This window comes from Colobus angolensis, unplaced genomic scaffold (assembly GCF_000951035.1).
Source record: "Colobus angolensis palliatus isolate OR3802 unplaced genomic scaffold, Cang.pa_1.0 Scaffold75, whole genome shotgun sequence".
In the NCBI taxonomy this organism is placed as follows: Eukaryota; Metazoa; Chordata; class Mammalia; order Primates; family Cercopithecidae; genus Colobus; species Colobus angolensis.
Genome location: NW_012121265.1, coordinates 9,234,498 through 9,244,467, shown reverse-complemented (window position 1 = coordinate 9,244,467; position 9,970 = coordinate 9,234,498). Strand labels below are relative to the sequence as shown.

The window sequence follows — 9,970 nt, the reverse complement described above, 5'->3', positions numbered from 1 at the left end:
TACTTCCCTGGCAGAGAAGTGAAACCACCTATCAGAAAAATAACTCACCTTTCTGAGAGAGAATGCCATTCACCTCCTCATCCCAAATTCACTGTAACAAAGTATAAACTGCTTTTGAAAACTGAAGGCCTTGCTCATGCATTTAGAGACTTTGATTAGATCCCTAAATCCTTACTATTTAACTTAATGTAAAGTCTGGATAAGTAAATTTTTGTAAAGGCTGCTAGAAAGACTTAACATTGAGTTAACAATTAACATCCAAGCATTTTGACTCCTGGAAAGCCTTTTAACTTTGATTACCTGGTTCAGGTAGTTTTCAAAATGTAATTTTTAAACATTCAAAGTGAGGATTAGAAGGGCCTCAAGTACAGGCAGAAGCAAAGACCAGGTGCTGTTTCACTAATTGGCCAAGCAATGTTGGAAGGCGGTAAAGAGAAGGGGCTGATAGTCAGACTCAAGCCGTTTTGTTGCCTGGTGTGCTGAACTCCTATAGACTGCAATGAGGATGGCACCATGTTCAAGAGGCCAAAGAAGAGACTCAGAGCCAGAACATGAGACATGGGGTTTTACAGAGGAGAGAGGCCAGTGGCAGTGGGCTGGGTATGAAAACTGCTTGAAAAAAAGCATGCCGTTTATATAGCATTTTCGCTTAACTCCCTGCGCCTAAAATCTCCACTTGGCAACCTTCATTTAACCCAAAACAAAGGACCTCTATCCGCTGTACAGCCTTCATTCCACTGGACAGGATGGGGGCTCAGATGGTCCTTATAAGGAATAGATCCCTGATTTGGCCACTCTTGGATTTCTTAGCTCAGAATTCTGAACCCACATTCGGGTGCATCTGCCATGTAGGATCATTCTCAGGGTATGCACAAGTCAAGTTATCACTGTCAGGTATGTCTAACATTACCTGGATTCAAAACCCAACCACTGCTATTTACCTGCTCTTTGATCTTGGGCAAATTACTTACCCTCTCAGTGGCTTAGTTCCACTGTTTCTAAATAGGTATATTAGGGCAATACCTCATGGAGGTGTATTAAATGAAACAATCTACATTAAAAAGCACTTAACATAGTACCTGGCACATAGTGAGTGTTCAGCAAACGTTAGTAATACTATTATGTTTTAATAAGAAGAATGGTGATTTTTCTCCACCCCCGTTTGAAATGAAAATGATTGGCCATGCAGAATCAATATTGTTTTATATCCAAATTTTGTTATGTTTAATTTTCACAAATACCAACCACTATTAAAAATAAAAAATATTAACTAGACTGGTTTTTACAACTTGATCTCTATTTATACTGTATATAATCTGCAAGTGATTAGATTTCATTTTTATTACTCTTGTTAAACTATAACATGCTTGTTATCTCTCTCTGGGTGTGGCTTACACCCAGAACTCCTGCTGGCTTTGTTCAGTATGCTTTCTGTTGTGACTTTAGTTTCAGTAATCATTGTGAATGAGACTGTGAGAAACTTTTCTTGTTCAGAAGATATTGTGCATAAGACATGAGGTAAGTCATTAATTTCTTAGTGTTTTAAAGAGTTATAAGTCTTTTTAAAAATGGGGGAAAGGCCGGGCATGGTGGCTCATGCCTGTAGTCCCAGCACTTTGGGAGGCCGAGGTGGGTGGATCACCTGAGGTTGGGCGTTCAAGACCAGCCAGACTAACATGAAGAAACCCCGTCTCTACTAAAAATACAAAATTAGCTGGTCGTGGTGGCACATGCCTGTAATCCCAGCTACTAGGGAGGCTGAGGCAGGAGATTCACTTGAACCTGGGAGGTAGAGGTTGTGGTGAGCTGAGATTGTGCCATTGCACTCCAGCCTGGGCAACAAGAGCAAAACTCCATCTCAAAAAAAAAAAAAAAAAAAAAAAAAAAATGGGGGAAGGAGGAAGGTCAACAAATGGCTAGGATTTAACTCAAATGATTAAAAGGACAGGATGTTCCTCTTTTTCCCCTGGGGCCAGAGAAGGAAATGAGAACTAAATTTAATGTTATGAATTCTCATGTTCATAAATTAATGTCTTAGGTTTATGTGTCCTAGTAATTATGCCCTGCTTTGGAAAGCCTTGCTCTGAAAGTTTAGTCTGAAGGTAGAAATGCAGTTCTGGGAGGGCTTAGTAGAAACTATGAAATAAAAGTGTAGAGAGTTTGCAGCAAGGTATTTAAATCATGTGTAAACTTTCCTTCCTACCTCAGTGGTGGGACTGATGTCAAGCCATGGAACTCTTCACTCTCTTCTGCCTCGATGAGTTGTGCTGTTTGGGCTCTGCTATCATACATTTACACTGTAGTGAGAATTTAGGTTAATGTGTTACTACTCCCAGGAAGGATTTGTTTTGAAAGCTTTGCCTCTAATTGTAGATCACAAGGTTTTTATTGCTATGCCATAGATTGTATTTCAAACAACTGAGGTCACTCTAACTTAAGCAAAGCAGGAATTTATTGGAAGAATAAGGCACAGAGCTCACAGAATTGAAGAGAAAGCTGAAGAATCAGGTCTTGTAAAGACGGGAGCTAAGTGGGTTTTATGAGGTCTTTGTAGCAGTATCTAATCTCATTTTCTTCCAGGACCTCCTTTGAGTAGAATTCTGATCTTAAATCTTTGTGTTACTACTCAAGATTCAAATGCTAGGGAAAGATTATCTGTTTGGTTCAGCATGGGGTCAACCCCTATCTCAGAAGAGGGCGGGGTGCCAAGCTGCGGCAATGAGGTGAAAAAAGCCTCCAAAGGAATATTGGGGCACTCTTACTGGAAATGGGAAGGAGTGCTGTGCAAACAAAAACATACATTGACTATAATCACCAAGTAAAGGAATTTCACAGAACTGTAAATAGGGATACTTTGGAGATATGGTCAGAGAAGGCTGTTGCTGCCCTTGAAATCCCTGCACTTAGGTAGCCATTTTTCTTCAATGGTGAATCCTTCTGAAGGACCCCTTCACAATGACAGTCTATAAGTCAAATGAGACAGAAGGGACTCTAGGATTCTTTCGCTGCTGTTCTCCCAAAAGGTTTTAAATCACGCTGTATGATTTGACTATATTTGGGAACTCCATTGAATTCTTAAAGCCATGCTTTGTGGTCTTTTACACAGATGCCACTGAAATGTAGTTTCTAAGGCAAATATTTGAATGAACACTGATACGTCTAAACCACTGCTTTAGCTTGTAGTCCACTGCACACCTACAGTGCTGGCTAAATATGCAGTTTCCAGAGTGCAACACCAGACTTATTACAGAACAGTTTTGATGGGGAGGGGTTAAGATGGGGGCTGATGCTAAACTTTTAACAATCATCTCAACCCAGGTGGTTTTCATGCACACTAAAATTTGAGAACTACTGAACCAGTCTCAACAAATCCCAATATTTATTGGGTATATACTCTGTGACAATCAATGTTCTAGACTCTAGACTGTACTAGGGAATACAACAATGAACAAGATAAAGTTCTTGCTCTTTTGAAGATTCCTATGGGGAGGAAATTAATGATAAATAAGTACAACAAAATTAATTAACAAAATAATTATAGAGTGGAGTTTGTACTCTGAAGAAAGAGGGTAATCTCAAGCTTAGTAGAAGGGCTCACTTTTTTCTGTTATACTACTTCTTCTCAAGTCTTCTCTGTCTCAGATAATGGTACCACCATCCCCCAAGACACTAAGGTCAAAGGCTTTGGAGATCACTCTGGATTGAGTCCTATCTTTCTCTCCTTTTCTGCACTCACCTCGTGTACTCCATCAGCAAGTCTCTAAAATATACGCAAGACCTTTCACTTCTCTTCTCCACAGCTACCCCTGCAACAAGACCCCATTTCCTCTTGTCGGGATGACTTTAATGTCTTCCTAACAAGCCTCCCAGTCCCTAGTCACATCTCTCTAGTGTTCATTCTGCACATAGCAGCCAGGAAATTTCAAACATGCAAACAAGACTGTAGCCTTCCTTTGCTTAAAACCTTCTGAAAGTCAAACTCACTGTGATCTGCCAGACCCACATGATCCAGCCCCCACCCAGCTCTCCTGTCTTGGGCCTCTCTCCCTCAGTCACCGTGTTTGACCACCATGCCTTTCCCTCAATCCCTCAGTCATACCAAACTTGTTCCTGCCTCATGACCTTTGAACTTACCTGTCTCTCCAGCTGCCAACTACAGATCATTCAGGTCTCAGCTCAAATGTCATCTCCTCAAAGACAACTTCTTCATCCATCCTAACTAAAGCAGTAACCCCCTGCCCCCCAGTCATCGTCAATGGCCTATTTTACTTTCTTCTTTGCGCTTAGCATCTGAAATCACCTTATTTATTGATTTGTTTACATGTTAACATCTATTGTTTTCTCAGTACAATCAAAGCTTCATGAATACAGGGATTTTTGTCCAGTCCATTTTGTTCACTGCTTTGTCTCTACCACCCAGAAGAGTGCCTGGCACATAGCAGGAGTTCAACAAATACTATTGCCTTAATGACTGAAAATAACTGAGTGAATTAATGGACAGTAACTGGAAGTGGGGCGACTTTAAACAAGCTCTCAGTGAATGAAGGCTGGGTGTTTCAGGGTTTGGGGACTATGTACATTCTAAATTTGCCCTACACAAACTCTCTACTCCAGGCAAACAGATTTGTTTGCTGTTGTACCAACACACTTTATATTTTGCTGTCCGTGTTCAATGAAGAGACCTAAGTTATGCATTCATAATGAGCATGACCCTGAGCAAAGCACTGTGAGACCTGTCTCAGAAAGCTCACATACATACACTTCCTCCTGCCACTGCCTTCACCTAAAGGCCTCCTCCTCCTCTTTCCTCCATCAAAGTTCTGCTCTTCCAACTCACAGACATCCTCCCTGTTTTCTCCAGCAGGAATTGACCTCTATCTTCCGTGACTCCTTTTGGATTCTCTTATTCCCTGACTCTGGTGTATTATACTTACAAAATATGTGCCTTGGGCAAATTATTTAACCTCTCTGAGCCTCAGTTTCCTCATTTGAAAAATAGGATGAATGATACTGATTTAGCGGGACTGATATCATGATTAAATGTATCATAAACTTCAAGCATAGTGCTTGGCACATAATCACTCTTTAAATCGTAGCTATAACAAATATTATTTCTCCTCATTATTGATAAAACTATCATTATATCTTAATAATTATTAAAATAAAAATATTGATAAGAAGGCAGTTATTTATTGAACATTTAGCATTTCCTAGGAGCTTTACATTTATTATGTTATATGAAATAATTCTGCAATCTAGTTGTTTCATATATTTGCGTTTCATTTCCCAGCTAGATGTTGAGACCATAAGCTATGTCCTAAGGTTTTTGTTTTTTTTTTTTTTTTGAGACAGAGTCTCACTGTGACACCAGGCTGGAGTACAATGGTGTGATCTTGGCTCACCGCAACCTCTGCCTCCTGGGTTCAAGCGATTCCCCTTCCTCAGTCTCCCGAGTAGCTGGAATTACAGGCGTGCACTATCATGCCCAGCTAATTTTTGTATTTTTAGTAGAGACGGGGTTTCACCATGTTGGCCAGGCTGGTCTTGAACTCCTGACCTCAGGTGATCTGCTCACCTTGGCCTCCCAAAGTGTTAGGATTACAGGCGTGAGTCACTGCACCTGGCATCTTAAGGTTTTTTAAAATAATCCTTCCACCACCAGACTAGTGTGCTGTTCATAACACACACTCAAGAACTATCTGCTATAAATAATAAGATGATTTATAGCTCTGAGAGTTAGTGATTTGCATTATGTCAGAATATAAGCTGGTCTGAAAAATCAGATCAATTCAGTCTGCAATTTTTGTGTGAAAACTTGGGTTTGGATCTGTCAGCTGCTTAAATAGTGTGCTGATGCAACCTGTCCCTTCCATTCATTCATTCGGCAAGTACTTTTGAGCACCTACTATGTGCCACACTCTGTTATGAGCAACCAGTAAAGGCTTCTAAAATAGGGAAATTATGACATTCATTTGTCAATATTTTAGTTACGTTTATAAACTCCACTTTTGCAGTTGCTTACTCTTCCCAAGAAACCGGCTCATATTTTAGAATCTAAGCACTTAGAGAATGTACATAACATACAGCACGATGAACTGTTAGGCTCTGGAGTCAGAAAGCCTGGGTTTGAACCCCAGCAGTGTTAATTCTATGCTTTGAGATCCTGGGCAAGTTACTTATCCTCGCCAAGGCTCAGTTCCTTAGTCTGTACAATGAAGATAATAATACAGTAGTATCTACCTTTAAGGGTTATTGTAGGTATGAGATGAAATAACACATATAGCCGGGCGCGATGGCTCACGCCTGTAATGCCAGCACTTTGGGAGGCCGAGATGGGCGGATCACGAGGTCAGGAGATCGAGACCATCCTGGCTAACACGGTGAAACTCCGTCTCTACCAAAAATACAAAAAAATTAGCCGGGTGTAGTGGCGGGCGCCTGTAGTCCCAGCTACACGGGAGGCTGAGGCAGGAGAATGGCGTGAACCCGGGAGGCGGAGCTTGCAATGAGCCGCAATTGCACCACTGCACTCCAGCCTGGGCCTGGGCGACAGAGCGAGACTCCGTCTCAAAAAAAAAAAAAAAAAAAAAGGAAATAACACATATAAGACATTCAGTACTGGTATGTTTTAAGAACTCAAAATTTTAGCTATCATTAAATTACTAGTTCACATTACTCTACCAAACATACTAAGAACACTAGACAAGAAGAATGCACCTGGAAACTAATTTTTGAACAAAGAGTGAGAGAATAAACAAATACTTAAATTCCATACAGTGTCAGGCATTAGAAGCTCTCCATATGTTACATCATTTAATCCTCACAACAATGTCAAACAGGTATTATCTTACAGATTAAGATACCAGGGGCTGGGTATGTTGGCTCACACCTGTAGTCCCAGCACTTTGGGAAGCCAAGGTGGGTGGGTCACTTGAGCCCAGTAGTTCAAGACCAGCCTGGGTAACATGGCAAAACCCTGTCTCTACAAAAAACACAAAAGTTAGTCAGGCATAGTGATCCACACCTGTAGTCCCAGCTACCAGAAAGGCTGAGGTGGGAGGATCGCTTGAGCCTGGAAGATTGAAGCTGTGGTGAGCTGAAATCACACCACTGCACTCCAGCCTGGGAGACAGAGTAAGATCCTGTCTCAGGAAAAAAAAAAGAAAAAAGAAAAAAGATACTAGGACTCAGAGAGGTTAAATATTTTGCACACATTTATGCAGCAGAAAAGGTGTAGCCAGTTTTGTCCTTATCTGAATCTCTTTCACATAATGAAAAGGGGGCCATCCACATTTCACTCATGTCTCTGAAATTCTGTCTACACAGTGCATTGTTTCTATAGGATAGCTGTGATCAAACTGGTGGTACATGAGAATCACTTGGGGTGCTTAAAAAGTCCTCAATCCTCCTCTTTATTCAGAGATTAAAAAAAAAAAAGTCTCAATTCAGGGACTCATCCTAAAATACTTAATTCAGTAAATTTGGAGTAGAGCCTATGAATCAGTATTTTAGGAAACACTCCAAATGGTTCTAGTGGAGGTAGTTCTTGATTACTTTCTAGAAATACTGTCATAAGGAGTAAAACACCTGGTTTTAAGATAATGTAATATACCAGAGATTCGTAGCTGAAGTGTGAAAGCATATGACCGTGTGATGAAAAGATGTATGTGCAACTAATGTATTTTAGGTTTCACATAGCAATTGCATTCTTTGCATTCATTTTAAAGTTTTTCTACATAGAAACCTAGTGATTCTTGGCTGGGTGTGGTGGCTCACCCCTATAATCCCAGCACTTTGGGAGGCTGAGGCAGGCAGATCGCCTGAGGCCAGGAGTTCAAGACCACCCTGGCCAACATGGTGAAACCTCATCTCTACTAAAAATACAAAAATTAGCCAGGCATGGTGGCAGGCACCTGTAATCCCAGCTACTCAGGAGGCTGAGGCAGGAGAAACGCTTGAATCCAGGAGGTGGAGGTCACAGTAACACTCTGTCTCAAACACAAACAAAAAGAAACTAGTGACTTTTTTTTTTTCTGAGACGGAGTCTTGCTCTGTCACCCAGGCTGGAGTGCAGTGGCACAATCTCGGCTCACTGCAAGCTCCGCCTCTGGGGTTCACACCATTCACCTGCCTCAGCCTCCTGAGTAGCTGGGACTACAGGCGCCCGCCACTGCACCCGGCTAATTTTTTGTATTTTTAGTAGAGACGGGGTTTCACCGTGTTTGCCAGGATGGTCTTGATCTCCTGACCTCGTGATCTGCCCACCTTGGGCTCCCAAAGTGCTGGGATTACAGGCGTGAGCCACCGCGCCCAGCCAGAAACTAGTGACTCTTAAATTGAGTTCATGTGAGTTTTTATGTCCTATATATGAGTGGGCCTACCATTAGGAGTTTCTTATTTGTAGCAGTTGTTCACACATTTATTTAGCCATGATGATTTTAAGTTACCAAATAGAAAATGAATAAATGAGAATAAACACTTAAAAAAAGAGGACTTTAAAGGGTGATATTTCATTAAAGTTTCAGAAATTTATCAGGCTTGATTACTTAAACAGTTGTATAAAGATATTTCAGATATTTAGCTGAGGTTAATTCCTTTAAAATAAACCATATAGGTCACATAGTACCAACAAAATATGTTGATGAATCCTTGAATATTGCCCTGATTATATCTCCTTGGGGAGTGAAGAACTCATTAGCATGAATTCCATGTCAGTCCTCCCTGCCTTGTTCCCCAAGTACTTTCCAGACTGGCTTGGCATAAAAGGGTGATCAAAATGTATGCAGCATGGCCAAGTTTCAAATGAATGGCTCATCTAACTCCACTGATTAAATACATAACATTACGTAGTTTGAAAAGGCTGTTGTGCTTCATTAAGTTTACTTTTCTGTCTGAGAGCTTTAAAAAGGTAAATTTTGAGGGGTGGGATAGGGAGAAGATTCTATAAATTCTTGGCTCTTCATATTCAAATGGCATATGCCTATTTCCCAACCCAAGGGAAAATCCTCAAAGCTGAGAAGTTGTTAAATTGGTAACAGTAAGGGTGTGTGTGTGTGTGTGTGTGTGTGTGTTTAGAAAGAGGAAGAGAGAAAGATAAACTTGTTTGCTTTCTGAAACAAGTAGTAAAACAGGTTGTTTAGGGTAAAGTCCCTTGAACTAGATAATTGATTTTAAATACATTTGCCTATAATACTACTTTATATTTACATAGTGCTTTGAAAAGTTCAAAGCATTTTTACATTTATTATCTCATTTGAACTTCATAACAACCCTATGAAATAGGTACAGCAGGTATTATAATCCACCACCGCCACCACTTAAAAGATAGCTAAACTGAGACACAAGCATGTCGAGAAACTTGTTTAAGGTCACATAACCAGTTGGTGTTACATCTAGAACTGGAACACCAGAATTTTGAAACTGAAGCCTGTGTTTTCTTGGCAGAAAGTGCCTCTGCTATTGCTTGATCTATGCAGAGTTCCTGTTGAGATTTGTGGCTACAATTTAATTGGAGAATACAAATCAGGCATGTCTAAAGAGCTCTACAGAAAAGAGATTGTTTCTTTTAGATCATGACTGTGTTAGGAAAGGGAGGTAGAGAATGGAGTCAGTTGTTTTGGACAATGCAAATTAAAAACAAACAAAAACACTTTGTAATCAGTTTCTGGATATGTTGGGAGCAATTCATTCATTAAATTGTGTATTCATTTTTTTAAAGTATCTATTAAGTGCCTTTATATAAGAGACTGCGGAGCACTTTGGGAAGAGGTAAAGAAATGCATTCAATTTGCGGGGAGGGGGTGTGGGGGAATGCTTTGAACTATACAAATAATCACTGTTTTATTCATTGTTCAATACCACCTGGTAGATGAAATAAAAAGCCCTCCTTGCAGAGAAGCAAGGAAAACAAAAACAGATGAAGGAAACTGGGCAACTAATTTCTTTTAATTCTCTCCCTGTCGGAGGCATT

The 9,970-nt window shown here is 40.4% G+C and overlaps 2 protein-coding genes across 3 annotated transcripts in view; one reads left to right on the top strand and one right to left on the bottom strand.

Moving 5' to 3' along the window:
* The first annotated feature begins 1,421 nt into the window (after window positions 1–1,421).
* Window positions 1,422–9,970, top strand: part of ADD3 (adducin 3 (gamma)) — a 151,208-nt gene continuing 142,659 nt past the window's right edge. Inside the window, exon 1 of one of the 2 annotated variants that reach the window (XM_011927906.1) lies at window positions 1,422–1,518. The gene's annotated coding sequence lies outside the window, so the exon portion shown is untranslated. The remainder of the gene's footprint in view (window positions 1,519–9,970) is intronic. The other variant, XM_011927911.1, reaches the window with a different exon arrangement.
* LOC105501834 (neural Wiskott-Aldrich syndrome protein-like) overlaps window positions 2,903–9,970 on the bottom strand; it is a 20,866-nt gene continuing 13,798 nt past the window's right edge. The window contains exon 5 of the mRNA XM_011927927.1: window positions 2,903–2,963. The gene's annotated coding sequence lies outside the window, so the exon portion shown is untranslated. The remainder of the gene's footprint in view (window positions 2,964–9,970) is intronic.